The following is a 16,172-nucleotide window of genomic DNA, read 5'->3' as shown; positions in this document are numbered from 1 at the left end:
TCTGAACCATGCTGGTGCTTCTTCCCGAGCTAGCATCCGCCGAGGCCGATGAAGGGCTGTCAGAGAGGGGCATTTTTCCATGCCTCGTCTGAGGCTTTGACATATTTGGCATATTTTGTTTTGGCGATACAATAAATGTTTTAACTTCCAACGCACTATTAACGAACAGTTTAACAATGTCAAAATGCCTTAAAACTGTTTGAAAGTTCGAGGACACTACGCAGATGCGTCTTGTTAGAGCTTCGCCATTGGCGGAAGTCTCTCTCATATCATCATTCTTAACAGTCATCGTCCAACAAGTCTTCTACTGTTGTTCTTCTCCATTTCATGCACAACACATTGGAGGGACACTTCACATATGTAGTGGGTGTACTTTCCATGTTACAGTATTTCCTTTATAACATTTATAATGACTACATAACTAACAAAACAACATTAGTGTTCTTTAGATCACCTCTGACCATTCCCCACGTTTTATGTTAGATATATTATTCCAGTAGTTGCTTCTGAACGTGTTAGAATTTCGTCGGGAAAAAGTATTCTTGAAACAAAGCAAAAGGGCGTCAGTTGTTAACCCCCACCAGTTCCCTCCTCCCCCCTCTGCGGGTGAGAGGGGGCGGCAGCGTAGCCTAGTGGTTAGAGCGTTGGACTAGTAACCGAAAGGTTGCAAGATCGAATCCCCGAGCTGACAAGGTACAAATCTGTCGTTCTGCCCCTGAACAAGGCAGTTAACCTACTGTTCCTAGGCCGTCAATGAAACGAAGAATTTGTTCTTAACTGACTTGCCTAGTTAAATAAAGGTTAAAAAAAGAAGGGATCTTGTTGAAGTCATTCATTGCAAACCTGATCTGACCTATTTGGATCCTCACAGGACAGTCTGTAATCCCGACATATTTCAAGCTGACTACCATTGTCCGTGTTCCCAAGAACTCCAAGGTAACCTGTCTGTAGCACTCACATCTGTGCTTTGAAAGTCTGGTCATGACCACATCAACACAATCATCCCAGACACCCTGTACCCACTCCAATTTGCATATCTCCCCAACAGATCCACAGATGAAGCAATCTCAATTAAGAGGGGAAATAACTATGTGAGAATGCTGTTCATAGACTACAGCCCAGCGTTCAACACCATAGTCCGCTCCAAGCTAGGGACCTTGGGACTGAAGACCTCCTTCTGCAACTGGATGCTGGACTTTCTGACGGGCCGGCCCCAGGTGGTGAGGATAGGCAAGAACACCTCTGCCACACTGACCTTCAACACGGGAGGCCCTCAGGGATGCGTGCTTAGTCCCCTCTTGTACTCCCTGTTCACCCATGACTGTGTGGCCACACACGACTCCAACACCATCATCAAGTTTGCTGACGACACGAAGGCGATGAGAGGTCAGAGACTTGGCATTGTGGTGCCAGGACAACCTCTCCCTCAATGTCAGTAAGACCAAGGAGCTGATCGTGGACTATAGCAGCAAGAGGGGAGAGCACGTCCCCATCCATATCAACAGGGCTGTTAAAGGGTCTTGCTCTGACCCTACCCACAATCACTAGACTGTATACAAACCATATGCACACACACACACTACGTTCACACTCCCACACAAAACCCACACACACAAACCGACACAACCCAAACACACATGCGTACACATTACACACTCTCACAAACAAACACACACCTTTACACTCATTTGCTGCTGCTGCTCTGTTCTTTATTTTGCTCTTATTATTATCTATCCTGATGCCTAGTCACTTTACCCTGCCTTGTACATATCTACCTCAAATACCTCGTACCCCTGCACACTGATCTGGAACTGGAACTCCTTGTATATAGCTTTATTCTTGGGTATTTTATTACACTGTTACAATATGTACAGTACCAGTCAAAAGTTTGGACACACCTACTCATTCCAGGGTTTCTTTATTTTTTACAATTTTCTACATTGTAGAACATCAAAAGTATGAAATACCACATAAGGAATCCTGTAGTAACCAAAAAAATCTAAATATATTTTATATTTGAGATTCTTCAAAGTAGCCACCCTTTGCCTTGATGACAGCTTTGCACACTCTTGGCATTCTCTCAATCAGCTTCATGAGGTACTCACCTGGAATGCATTTCAATTAACAGGTGTGCCTTGTTCAAAGTTAATTTGTGGAATTTATTTCCTTAGTGCGTTTGAGCCAATCACTTGTTTTGTGACAAGGTAGGGGTGGTATACAGAAGATAGCCCTATTTGGTAAAATACCAAGTCCATATTATGGCAAGAACAGCTCAAATAAGCAAAGAGAAACGAAAGTCTAATATTATTTTAAGACATGAAGTTCAGTCAATCCGGAAAATTTCAAAAACTTTGAACGTTTCTTCAAGTGCAGTCACAAAATCCATCAAGCGCTAGACCCAGAGTTACCTCTGCTCTAAAGTTCAAGTAACAGACACATCTCAACATCAACTGTTCAGAGGAGACAGTGTGAATTAGGCCTTCATGGTCAAATTTCTGCAAAGAAACCACTACTAAAGTACACCAATAAGAAGAAGAGACTTGCTTGGGCCAAGAAACACGAGCAATGGACATTAGACCGGTGGAAATCTGTCCTTTTGGAAAAGCAATCCAGATGAAGCTGGTTGAGAGAATGCCGAGTGTGTGCAAAGCTGTCAACAAGGCAAAGGGTGGCTAAATATAAATAAAATATATATTGATATGTTTAACACTTTTTTTGGGTACTACATGATTCCATATGTGTTATTTCATAGTTTTGAGTTCTTCACTATTATTTTACAATGTAGAAAATAGTCAAAATAAAGAAAAACCTTTGAATGAGTAGGTGTGTCCAAACTTTTGATTGGTATACATATATTCTATAGTTTTGTACTCTGCATCGTTGGGGTGGTCTCGTAAGCAAGCATTTCACAGTGAAGAGTTGATTTGAGAGGGAAAGACAAAGCGCGAGGGAGTCCAAATGTATTCTGACCTAGTCTTTAGTATGAAACCATTTTTATTGAGACGAGTACAAAACATTAAAGGAACACTTGTCTCCATGTCTCGTCCGTACCTGGTAGGAGTACTCGGGTGGGGGTCCCGCAAAGTTCATCCCAATGGCTGAGGGAGGAGGGTCATTCTTTTCCAGAGAATCTACCAATTTTCCTTCCTGAGGAAATTGCAAGAAATTTCCGAGCTTCCCATTCAAACCGAAAGTGCTATTTAGAAGCATATGTTTTATTTAACCAGGTAAGTTGACTGAGAACACATTCTCATTTCCAGCAACAACCTGGGGAATAGTTACAGGGGAGAGGGGAGTGAATGAGCCAATAGTAAGCTTGGGATGATTAGATGACCGTGTTGGTATGAAGACCAGATCGGGAATTTAGCCAGGACACCAGGGTTAACACCCCTACTCTAACAATAAGTGCCATGGGATCTTTAGTGACCACAGAGAGTCAGGACACATGTTTAACGTCCCACCCGAAAGACAGCACCTGTCCCCAATCACTGCCCTGGGATATTATTTTAGACCAGAGGAAAGAGTGACTCCTACTGGCCCTCCAACACCACTTCCAGCAGCAACTGGTCTCCAATCTAGGGACTGACCATTACCAACCCTGCTTAGCTTCAGAAGCAAGCCAGCTGTGGGATGCAGGGTGTTAAGCAGCAAATAAAATCCAACATGATTATACCACTCTACATGGAGAAATACACTAATGGGTTCTTGTATTTGTTGCATATTAATCAACTCAAAGCCACCACACTATTTCATTAATGTAGCCTAGTTTTAACAGGTCTATGAGCCACTGTTGGCCGACGGGTCAAATGAGGTTATTACAGTAGCCTACCCTTCACTGAAAGATGCATTTCGGTCCTTTCCTCTCCCCTTGCACCTGGCTATCAAGGGAATTTGGGAAGGTTGTGGCTGTTTATACTTTGGTTATTGTGATGATTTTGTCAGAGGAAACAAATCTGAATCTCCTATAATGTAACAGTTACGCTGTAGCGGAGATTCAGCCCACTGGATAGCGCCGCAGTTGATCAATTGCAGTGAATCTAAACCCGCAGTTTATCATGTGCCATTCTAAGGTAGGCTATATTTACATCAAATCTTCTCAATCCTACCTATTGCATCTGTTCTCCAGCAATAAAGTAAATTATCAAGTTAATATTCATTTAGTCACAGCATCAACTAAACGTGAGCCTACACAAACGTGGACTACATAATCAAATTAAATACTCTTGTCAAGACCCTGCCATTCTTCTCCGTTATTACTTCTATTCAAGACAAAATACCCCCAGTTCTCGCATTATTTTACAGACTTGGTCAGAAAGGGTAACTGATTCTCGAGACCCAGACAAACAAATGTAGAATAACATTCAATACACAAACGTAGGCTACATAAAATAACCTGGAAGGCCTACCCTGTAGAAAACAAAATAATTTGCATAGGCCATAACGGTTTAACTTGCTTCAAAACACGCTGAATTTATTTATTTATTTCACCTTTATTTAACCAGGTAGGCTAGTTGAGAACAAGTTCTCATTTACAACTGTGACCTGGCCAAGAGAAAGCATAGCAGTGTGAACAGACAACAACACAGAGTTACACATGGAGTAAACAATAAACAAGTCAATAACACAGTAGGGGAAAAAATGAGTCTATATACATTGTGTGCAAAAGGCATGAGGAGGTAGGCAATAAATAGGCTATAGGAGCAAATAATTACAATTTAGCAGATTAACACTGGAGTGATAAATCATCAGATGATCATGTGCAAGTAGAGATACTGGTGTGCAAAAGAGCAGAAAAGTAAATAAATAAAAACAGTCAGGGGATGAGGTAGGTAAATTGGGTGGGCTGTTTACAGATGCAGCGATCGGTTAGCTGCTCAGATAGCAGATGTTTAAAGTTGGTGAGGGAAATAAAAGTCTCCAGTTTCAGCGATTTTTGCAATACGTTCCAGTCACAGGCAGCAGAGAACTGGAAGGAAAGGCGGCCAAATGAGGTGTTGGCTTTTGGGATGATCAGTGAGATATACCTGCTGGAGCGCGTGCTACGGGTGGGTGTTGTTATCGTGACCAGTGAACTGAGATAAGGCGGAGCTTTACCTAGCATGGACTTATAGATGACCTGGAGCCAGCATGTCTGGCGACGAATATGTAGCGAGGGCCAGCCGACTAGAGCATACAGGTCGCAGTGGTGGGTGGTATAAGGTGTTTTAGTAACAAAACGGATGGCACTATGATAAACTGCATCTAGTTTGCTGAGTAGAGTATTGGAAGCTATTTTGTAGATGACATCGCCGAAGTCGAGGATCGGTAGGATAGTCAGTTTTACTAGGGTAAGTTTGGTGGCGTGAGTGAAGGAGGCTTTGTTTTGCGAAATAGAAAGCCGATTCTTGATTTGATTTTGGATTGGAGATGTTTAATATGAGTCTGGAAGGAGAGTTTACAGTCTAGCCAGACACCTAGGTATTTATAGATGTCCACATATTCTAGGTCGGAACCGTCCAGGGTGGTGATGCTAGTCGGGCGGGCGGGCGGGTGCAAGCAGCGAACGGTTGAAAAGCATGCATTTGGTTTTACTAGCGTTTAAGAGCAGTTGGAGGCCACGGAAGGAGTGTTGTATGGCATTGAAGCTCGTTTGGAGGTTAGATAGCACAGTGTCCAAGGAATGGCCAGAAGTATACAGAATGGTGTCGTCTGCGTAGAGGTGGATCAGGGAATCGCCCGCAGCAAGAGCAACATCATTGATATATACAGAGAAAAGAGTCGGCCCGAGAATTGAACCCTGTGGTACCCCCATAGAGACTGCCAGAGGACCAGACATGCCCTCCGATTTGACACACTGAGCTCTGTCTGCAAAGTAGTTGGTGAACCAGGCAAGGCAGTCATCAGAAAAACCGAGGCTACCGAGTCTGCCGATAAGAATATGGTGATTGACAGTCGAAAGCCATGGCCAGGTCGATGAAGACGGCTGCACAGTAATGTCTTTTATCGATGGCGGTTATATCGTTTAGTACCTTGAGCGTGGCTGAGGTGCACCCGTGACCGGCTCGGAAACCGGATTGCACAGCGGAGAAGGTACGGTGGAATTCGAGATGGTCAGTGATCTGTTTATTAACTTGGCTTTCGAAGACCTTAGATAGGCAGGGCAGGATGGATATAGGTCTGTAACAGTTTGGGTCCAGGGTGTCTCCCCCTTTGAGGGGGATGACCACGGCAGCTTTCCAATCCTTGGGGATCTCAGACGATATGAAAGAGAGGTTGAACAGGCTGGTAATAGGGGTTGCGACAATGGCGGCGGATAGTTTCAGAAATTGAGGGTCTAGATTGTCAAGCCCAGCTGATTTGAATGGGTCCAGGTTTTGCAGCTCTTTCAGAACATTTGCTATCTGGATTTGGTTGGCATAAATGAGTAAAGCGGTGCCACAGAAATGTTTGAATTACAGCAGATACCTACCGGTAGCTCAAAAGTAGAAGCCAATTTTGTTGCTGTATTAACTGCATTTAAAGGTTGCGTGTACGTGCTTTTTTAATTCATGGAGACTAAGTACGGTTTGCTACGACGCACACCCTGAGCGTTCATCATGCGGCCTGTATGAACAGACTTCCTCACGCTTCTCATAGAAATTTACCGGTTTCTTCCAATGGTTTATCCCATGTAAATCGGAGTGGGTGGGAAATCCTGGTCAAACTGTTCCTGCCCTCAAACCCTAGGTTAGCGGCGCTACAAGCAACTCTGGGAGAGCCTGGACCTGATAGCAGCCTGCCAGCTAAGACAGGTTAGCATTGACTTATTTAAACCTGAAAGTTTGGATTGGCACTGGGATATGAAGACCAACCGCCAAAACGATGGGCTAATGATACGAGAGCTGGTTTTATATTTAAGCATTCACTAATAGGAAACCAAGTCAGTTACGAGAGAAGACACCCAGCAGAGTCATTTAAATGCAAGTTAACAACCGTGATATTAGTTAGCACTGACACCATTAACCCCGATTCTAGCAGCCTCATATGTACCAACCCCAAACACTCAGTTCCACAACCATCAAGTTTAAATGAACAAGAACCCATTCCACATCATGTGATGCTACTAGCATAATTTGACCAAATGTAGCTTAAGTCAAATGGTAATTTAAGCACAGGGGTCAAAGTAGACATATTGCTGATGCCAAAGCATGGTTATAATGCAAAATAAATGTTGCCATCACCAGTTACTCATGTCAGGTCAAAGACCTAAACTCCAAGTAGGAACCGTCAAAACAATACTGAGGACACAATTATTACAGTTAGCGTTTAATTGAGCCAAAACAAGAAATGTCAGTTACACACACACAACCTGGACTAGAAAACCCATGAACTCTTGCATGGACCCCGAGCACCATGTCCCACATCAGATATCCATGTTTGTGGTCAACGGGGGCTCAGATGCAGAAGTCAACAGTTACTCAACGGCATGGTCAGACGGGCCAGTGGCAGCTTCAGAGGTAGCGTCGTCAGACGGGCCAGTGGCAGCTTCAGAGGTAGCGTCGTCAGACGGGCCAGTGGCAGCTTCAGAGGTAGCGTCGTCAGACGGGCCAGTGGCAGCTTCAGAGGTAGCGTCGTCAGACGGGCCAGTGGCAGCTTCAGAGGTAGCGTCGTCAGACGGGCCAGTGGCAGCTTCAGAGGTAGCGTCGTCAGACGGGCCAGTGGCAGCTTCAGAGGTAGCGTCGTCAGACGGGCCAGTGGCAGCTTCAGAGGTAGCGTCGTCAGACGGGCCAGTGGCAGCTTCAGAGGTAGCGTCGTCAGAGGACAGGGCATCATTTGCCGGAGAGCTACCATGGTTTGGAGAAGCTTGGGATTCTACTTCATTAGTCTCGAAATACTCTAGAGAGAAAACAAAGAAACAGTTGGGTATTCTACAGCAACACAGCTGTTCTACACGGTCTAGGCCAAATTGCCATTCGAATGTTGAGCAACATGAACCCAACACAGATTTAAAAGTATATGTTTCAGGCCGTACCTTCTCTGTCTTGTTTAGCGTCAGACCCTATGGATCGGAGCAAGGCCAGGGCATGCACAATGGAGACGTCATTTGATGACAGCTCTGAAAAACGTAGGTTAAGGTACACAAGCAAAATGACCAAATCAAAGGGTTTGACAACATTATTTAGACAACTAAGTTACTCTATGGTGTTGAATGAGTGTCAAACACAGCAGCACCATAGACACAGTACAAAGCTAGAAGGGTTGTGGAAAGAAACACTTACCTCCAAGTCTCCTCTGCAGAGAGACTTGCTCTTGCTTCTGGGACTTTCCAACAGGGTAACAAGAAACTGAGGAGAAAGTGTTGACAGAAGTTGAGTTGACACAAAATAGCTACATATATTAATAATAGCAGATGACCAATGTGGAACAAACAGACAGTAAAATTTTAATCTCCAACTGATAAAGTTCAGCATATTTCCCAAACAAATCCCTTCAATCCAAATAAAACATTAGTGAACCAACCTTTCACAACCCCCACAGTCAACACAAAGAGCAGCAATTCTCTCACACCTCCCATGATCATGAGAATAGTCTGTGTTATCAACAGGTAATGTCTCCCCATGGCCTGTATGAGGCTTATATAGGCCACTAATGACCGTTTACCTGACAAACATGACTTAACGATCAATTAACATGCTTGATTGAGGTGTTACATTCAGATAGAAATAGACCATGTAGAACGTATGTTGATTCTTGGTGGGCAGGCAATCTTTTCTACTCCATATATTGCATTTATATCTGTAATGTTTAACCCTAATGGTCTCAGATCAGCAGTAGAAAGAAGTAGGCCTAATTATTTTAGGTGTAATATTCAAAGATATTAAGGGGAAATAAACACTGTACCCAAATCCACTTTTTACAATGCTCCTGGGAAATGGGTAGGCCTCCACCATATAGTCCTCACAGTTTTACAGCTGTGTTATATTCCTTTATTTACATAGATCACATACATAAATATATATGTTAGCTGTAGGTAGCTTTGGGATAAAATTCCCATATTGTATTGATACTAACATAAATCATAATATATCATATTTTCCTCATTTGCTCTGTAGGAGGTTCGTCATATGAAGGACATTCAAGTGGATGTGACCCCTAACCTGCAATAGGGGCTCAGTGGGGTGACAGACATCCTGTAACGGATCTCCAAGCTAGTGTCTGAGGACCTGGAGGAGGCTGTGTCTACAGCTGTGGTTCAGGACAAGCATGGTAACCTACCCTAACCTCACTGTATGAAGGATTTCATTGTTATGGATAGTCATCTCCAATCTGTTCAAATATCACTGTTGTTGATAACACACATTACCAAAATTATTCACACTTGTCTTCCTATTTCCACATAATCTGTCATGGTTCCCTACCTTAACAGGGCATAAAACCAACCTCTCTTTATTGCTACTGCTAATACACCCAAATCCAACAACTTTCGAGTATCTTATTGCTTTTCTTCTAACCCTGAATGGCAACTTTTTATCCTAGTACACAAGCATGTCACTTTATCCATCCACACCCACTCTACTGCCGCATGGCCACTGCGGCTGAGACTTGCACCCTCTCGTTACAGGTATAGCAGGTAACCAACCCCACCCGGGTCTTACCCCCTAGGTACCCGCCTGCTCGGGCTTACCTTCCGGGACTCACCCTATTCTTATAGTACTAGCAGGAACCAACCTACTTGGGATTTACCCCTTAGGAGTTACCCTCTACAGGTATCAACCTGTTCGGGTTTACCTTCTGGTACCGCAAAGCTATGACCGGTCGTAATACAATGAGACTACTGAATAAGCTCAGGCTTTCTAGGTCCGTACCCTATAATTGGTTCAGCCTACAACTCTCATCTCCTCAAGATGTCAGAATTAGTGATAACAGGTGTAGGAACTGTGCCTACCTTGTTTCTGTTTCACTGATTCAGAATCTCTAGTTCGACTGCAAATCGTGGTGAACCCTGCTCGCAGCGCCAACTGTTAGGTTCTAATTCTCAGAGTAAAAACTCGACGGACACTATGAAAGCTTAAACCAAGTTTATTCTTCCCAGAGGGTCAAGACAGCTGCATTAGACAAAAAACATATTCACACAAGCACTGATATTTAATCCTTTCTCCTATGTTGAGTCTCCTCCTACACCTCTGAACAGCCAATGCATCTCTGTTGCTAGACAGAACCTTAGTGATATCTGTTCTTCCTCACTTCATCTGACCTGACCGCTACCCCAAGGTGCTCACTCCTCCCCAACTCAAGGCTGTCATGGTGATTGGTACCAGACTGTGTCTCTTCTCATCCCAGAGGATCCCACCCATAGGATGCCTGATGGCTAACAATAACATATCCTGACATAATGTAAACGTTATACATTAAGCTCTCTCCCTCAGTGACATGAATTAGTATATTTCATATTCTCAGAACCCAACAGTAGGTTTTAAGGTGTGGCTGCATGTTTGTCGTGGACGCATTGTCACTCTTGATGTTCTTTTTCCAGATTGCAAGTGAAACACCTTTAGATGTAAGTGCCAGTTGGTAACTTTCTCACACTTGCTTGTTTAAGGTATGGATGCAACACCCCAGTATGTCTGCAGGGGCTGGTCACTGAGATTTACCATGTTTCACATGCTACTAGACTAACCTTCCAGGTAAATATGTTACAAGTCTGAACTGGCCGTCCTTGTCTTTCCTCAACTAATTGAAACCTCAGGGACAGACATGCTAAACGACTTTGATGTCAGAGCTCCCATCAGCCCTCTACACCTCGCTGTGAGTAAAGCCTACCTGCTCCTGTAGTGGTCTCCATATTACAAATGGCACCCTATTCCCTATTTAATACACTACTTTTGACCAGATCCTTATAGGCCCTGATCAAAAGTAGTTCACTACATAGGGAATAGGGTGCTATCTGGGATGCAAGCATGGTGTTGATTTTCCACAGGAAGTTGACTGTCCAGACAGACTCACACACCAAATTCCTATCTATTCCTGATTAGTGTAAAATACATGCATATTCTACACAGTGATGATGAGGATGATTTCCTTATTTTGCCATTTGAGTTAATCAACCTCAGAGGAGAAGTAGAGTGTTTGTTTCTCAATCCCACGCTTGGCAGGGACCTCAGATGTTGATGCTGGGCGGGAGCAAAAATGGGCTCCCGATTGAAAGACTCTGGTCTACTTTAGAGGTCTAGCACTGTATTTCTGTTCAGGCGTACCACTGGTCTACTATAGGACATTGATTATATTAAGAGTGTATATCTATTCAGGCGTACCACTGGACTTTGCTTGAGACTGTGTTTGTGTTTCTATTCAGGCGTACCACGGCCACCACCATGCTATGGAGGTCCTGGTTCAGTCTCTGCTGGATCTAGACGTGAGGTACCTGTCTGCCTTAAAAAGCCATGTGGAGTGTGTTGACGTCCTCATCAACCAGGGAGCCTCCATCCTGGTTAAATACTTCACCCTAAAGAGGACCCCCATCCACGCTGCAGGTACACATAGGATATCACATAGAGCTTCTGTAATTAAAACGTTTTCCTGACCAAGATGGCCATTTGTTTGGTCATGTTGCTAGGACGACAATGTCCACTCTAGGGATGTTACATGGTATAGTGTGAACATGCCCACTAGACACTGATCTAAGGTCATTTTTTGTCATGTTCTCCACTAATGATTGAGGATCTAGGGAGGGTAAGCTGATCCTAGATCAGTGCACAGGGGAGACTTCTATCCAGAGCCAGGTACACAGCTAGCAGGTGACAGGCTTCGATGGCCTCAGCCCCAAAATTCTTTATTATCTGCTGTGTTAACATCATGAGGATGTCATCTACCAACACCATTGTTCTACAAATCTGTCTGTTCATGTGAAGGTTATAGTCATCCAGCAATCTGCTCATATCCTCTCTGTTTATCCTCCTCCAGCTACCAACGGTCAATCATCTCACATTCTTATATCCTCTCTGTTTATGCTCCTCTAGCTACCAACTGTCAATCATCTGACATTCTTATATCCTCTCTGTTTATCCTCCTCCAGCTACCAACGGTCAATCATCTGACATTCTTATATCCTCTCTGTTTATCCTCCTCCAGCTACCAACGGCCAATCATCTGACATTGTTATATCCTCTCTGTTTATCCTCCTCCAGCTACCAATGGTCAATCATCTGACATTCTTATATCTTCTCTGTTTTTCCACCTCTAGCTACCAATGGTCAATCATCTCACATTCTTATATTCTCTCTGTTTTTCCACCTCTAGCTACTGAAGGTCAATCATCTGACATTCTTATATCCTCTCTTTTTATCTTCCTCTAGCTACCAACGGTCAATCATCTGACATTCTTATATCCTCTCTGTTTATCTTCCTCTAGCTACCAACGGTCATTCGGAGTGTTTGCGTTTGCTGATTGGAAATGCTGACCTCCAGAGTGCAGTGGACGTTCAAGACGGGAATAGACAGTAACTCATTTGGGTTTCGGATACAATTCCTGAAATAAAGAGATTTTGACACTAGGGCTTCATCCCAAATGGCAACCTATACCCTACTTGGTGCACTACTTTAAACCAAAGCCCTATGGGCTCAGGTCAACAGTAGTGTACGATATAGGGAATAGATTGCCATTTGGGACTCAGCCTGGTTATTACCAGTTTGTAATATGACCTGTTGTCTTGTGTATCAGAACCCCTCTGATGCTGTCGGTGCTGAGCGGACACACAGACTGTGTGTACTCACTGCTCAACAAGGGAGCCAGAGACAAATGGCACAGAACAGCTCTACACAGAAGGGTAGTGAGGAGACGTCCGGACACATCGTGGTGCTGCGGTGGCTCCTACACACCGCCCAGTCAGTGTGGACCCTCCCCGTCATCACAGACAACCAGGGCTACACGCCACTACACTGGGCCTGCTACAACGGTACGTACTGGACAGAGGGACAGCGAAGTGAGCCCGAGGCCACAAACAAATACACACATAAATATAGCGTGTCTTAAATCACCACAGCCAGCTTCGGGAGGGCACGAACCGAGACAGTCCGCACAGGAGCCTTAAGAGTCCCTCAGACTGAGAGAGAGAGAAAAGGGGGGAGGGAGAGGGGGAGGAACAACAGGCTGGCTGGCCCACACTCATCCTCTCGTACCACCAGGTGTCCTTCCAGCAGATACTGGACTTCAGAGGAACTGCTGCTTCTATACCCCATCTTTACCTTTACCCACAAAGGTCCTAAACGGTAGAAAGTGTCCGGCCAACAGACAGACACCTTATGATGGCAATAACCTGTAGTCCAAGGGGATAGTAGCACTTCACTGAGAGCAAAACAGACAGGGATCAAAAGATGTGGAAGAAGCATTTTCAAAACCTGTTTTGACTGTAGATATTGGGCTGAGTGTTTGGGCTGAGAAAAGACATTAGGAGTGATGTTTCATTTAAGTTTCATGAGAGTGATTGTCATGTTAATCCGCACACTAAGACAGTCAGAACGCACCTAGCCTCTTGTCTGTAATCCATGTGGGAGGAGGGGAAATCATACATTTTTTATGAACAAACATTTTAATAAAATCATTCATGTCTTAAGGTCTGTGGGAATCAAAACATCGTAGTATTTGCTCTCATGAGTAATTGTAAAGATTTGATGATCCCAAATGGAACCCTATTCCCTATACTGAATAGTAAACTACTGTTGAACAGGGCCCATAGTGGTCTGGTCAAAAGCAGTGCACTCTAAAGGAAATAGGGTGCCATTTGGGATGCTGGTTTTGCATACCGGTATGTGAGCAACAGGACTTTTTGATGGGACATATTACATTTGTGTTATTAAACCTACCTGTCCTTTGGCCTCTAGAAAGTATTTTAGAAAGTAAATGATTAATTCATGTGTTCTTTCTTGTGATATTTATGTCATCATTTTATGCCTTCGTTAGTTACTGAGGGGTGGTTAGGAGAGTAGGGGCAGCTGTATGAGCGAAAACAATGATGCACACTAAGTACTACAACGTTTGTGAAAAGCACTGATACTATCCCGAGGCATGTGAGGTGGAAAACATGTCTCCCTTGGAGAGGAGAAACACTGTAAACCAATGATAATAAGCAATTAGATTTTCTTCTTCTGGAAAATAAATATCTATATTATTTGTCTTTGGTCTTATAATCAATGTTTTTTTAACAGGTTTTGCTTGCTTTAACTTCTTCAAAAAATGAAACCACTCAATCCTTGTTCAAATCCCCGTTTTTGTCTCTTTTTGAAAATAATTTTAACTGGAAATATGTGCAATACATTTGCTATGTTCACCAAATCAGCAACAAGAGGTTCACAGGTTTTTTCGTGTCATTTTCATTCTTTTAAACGGATGAAACTAGCACGAAACTCCCATGAATTCTTTCAGTATCTGAAGTTTGCTGTATATTTTATGAGTAATCAATGTTATTTAATGATGAACTCTGGGTTATCGGTGTGGGTAATTTATTTTATTTCATTTTGCATTGCGTCCACAACATTACATTTTTAAGGGCAATCGTAGCCTACATTTGTTTACAACTCGCAGGATTTCCATGCGTGAATTTACAACCGCACAGAGCGTTGCATCAGCACGAGATTGGAAGTGCGTCAAATCTGTACAGCATTGTTACGTCATCACTGATATACGTTGAAACTGATGAGAAACCGCGGGAGCAGTTCAGTGATTCTCGCTAGTGCTGGAGGAGCGTGCATTTTGGCAAGGAAATGTACTGATTTTGCAAGGACATGGAGAATAAAGAGTTCAAGGTAGGCATGTTATTTAAGCAATAAGGCCCAAGGGATTGTGGTATATTGTCAATATACCACGGCTAATGGCTGTTCTCACGCACGACGCAACCCGAAGTGCAAGCTAGGACAAAGCCCATATTTCACGAATCCCCGAGGTGCCTTATTGCTATTATAAACTGGTTACCAACATAATTAGAGCAGTAAAAAATACATGTTTTGTCATACCCATGGTATACAGTAGTCTGATATACCATGGCTTTCAGCCAATCAGCATTCAGGTCTCGATCCACCCAGTTTATAATTATTTTTAAATCCCCATTTATATTAATTACTGTGGATTAAATATTGTTAAATAAATGAAATGATGTTCTATTCATTCTGTAACATCAAACTACAAAGTCTATGGCCAGGGAGTCATGAGAGTTGGCTAAAGGATCCGTAGAATCTGTTGTGGGTCAAATGGGGGTCTAGGGTCAAAGGTTATTATGACACCACCTTCACATTTCTGTCCTAAATGGCACCCTATTCCCTATGTAGGCTAGTGCACTACTTTTGACCATGATCCATACACTGGTTGGCTGACGTCACGAAAAACATGCGCGCTCATCAATGCCGGAATGCGTGTATCTTGTTATGACTCTAAACCTCAGCTAGCAAGTGCTCATTATGCAAATGTATTTGTTTGCAATTAACATTTAGAGACTAAATATAGTTTACATGTTGTCAACGTTCTAAGCGAACCCTGTCTATTTACCCTGTCTATTTTACCCACAGTTACTTGCCAGTGTTGTTGCTAAACAACCAACCCGTCTATATAGCCCCACAGTGGAGGTGTCATAATACCCATAAAACCTAGCGGTCAAACAGGGAGGGAAATGGTTCCAATCGTTTTTCCACATAAAATAAGGGCTGTGTTTAATGTGGGTTTACCGTGGTGTGACATTTTTATAACCATGTAAAGCTCTCATGGACAAGGTGACTTTTAGCAATACATTTGGCTCTATTTACTCTCAGATTCGAAATTTCTAATTAGCATCAAAGTAGACATGCAACACTACAAATCCCTGCAAGCTCCTAAACGTAATTTCTAGCTGACACCTTTGCTAACAGGTATTGTGTCAATTTAAAACTTGCACTAAACAGTTCACAGAATTGTCCATTTAAAGAAATGTAGCCAATTTATTAATTACTACATTTAGCTAACATTAGATAGTTAGTCAAGAGATTCTTACCTTTGCCTCGATCAGCATGATCATCGTGGCATTTGAAATTCTTTATGATAGCCACATTATCAGCTAATTAGCATTTCATTTTGGGGGGGTAAGTACAGGCGAATACATTGATAAAAGTCACCTTGTCCTAGAGAGATTTACACAGTTATCAAAATGGTAAGCCTACCTGAAACACAGCCCTTATTTTAAGTGTTTCTAAAA

The sequence above is a fragment of the Salvelinus namaycush genome, chromosome 5 (assembly GCF_016432855.1).
Source record: "Salvelinus namaycush isolate Seneca chromosome 5, SaNama_1.0, whole genome shotgun sequence".
NCBI lineage: Eukaryota > Metazoa > Chordata > Actinopteri > Salmoniformes > Salmonidae > Salvelinus > Salvelinus namaycush.
The sequence above is the reverse complement of the archived record's forward strand: the minus strand, read 5'-3'. Positions refer to the sequence as shown.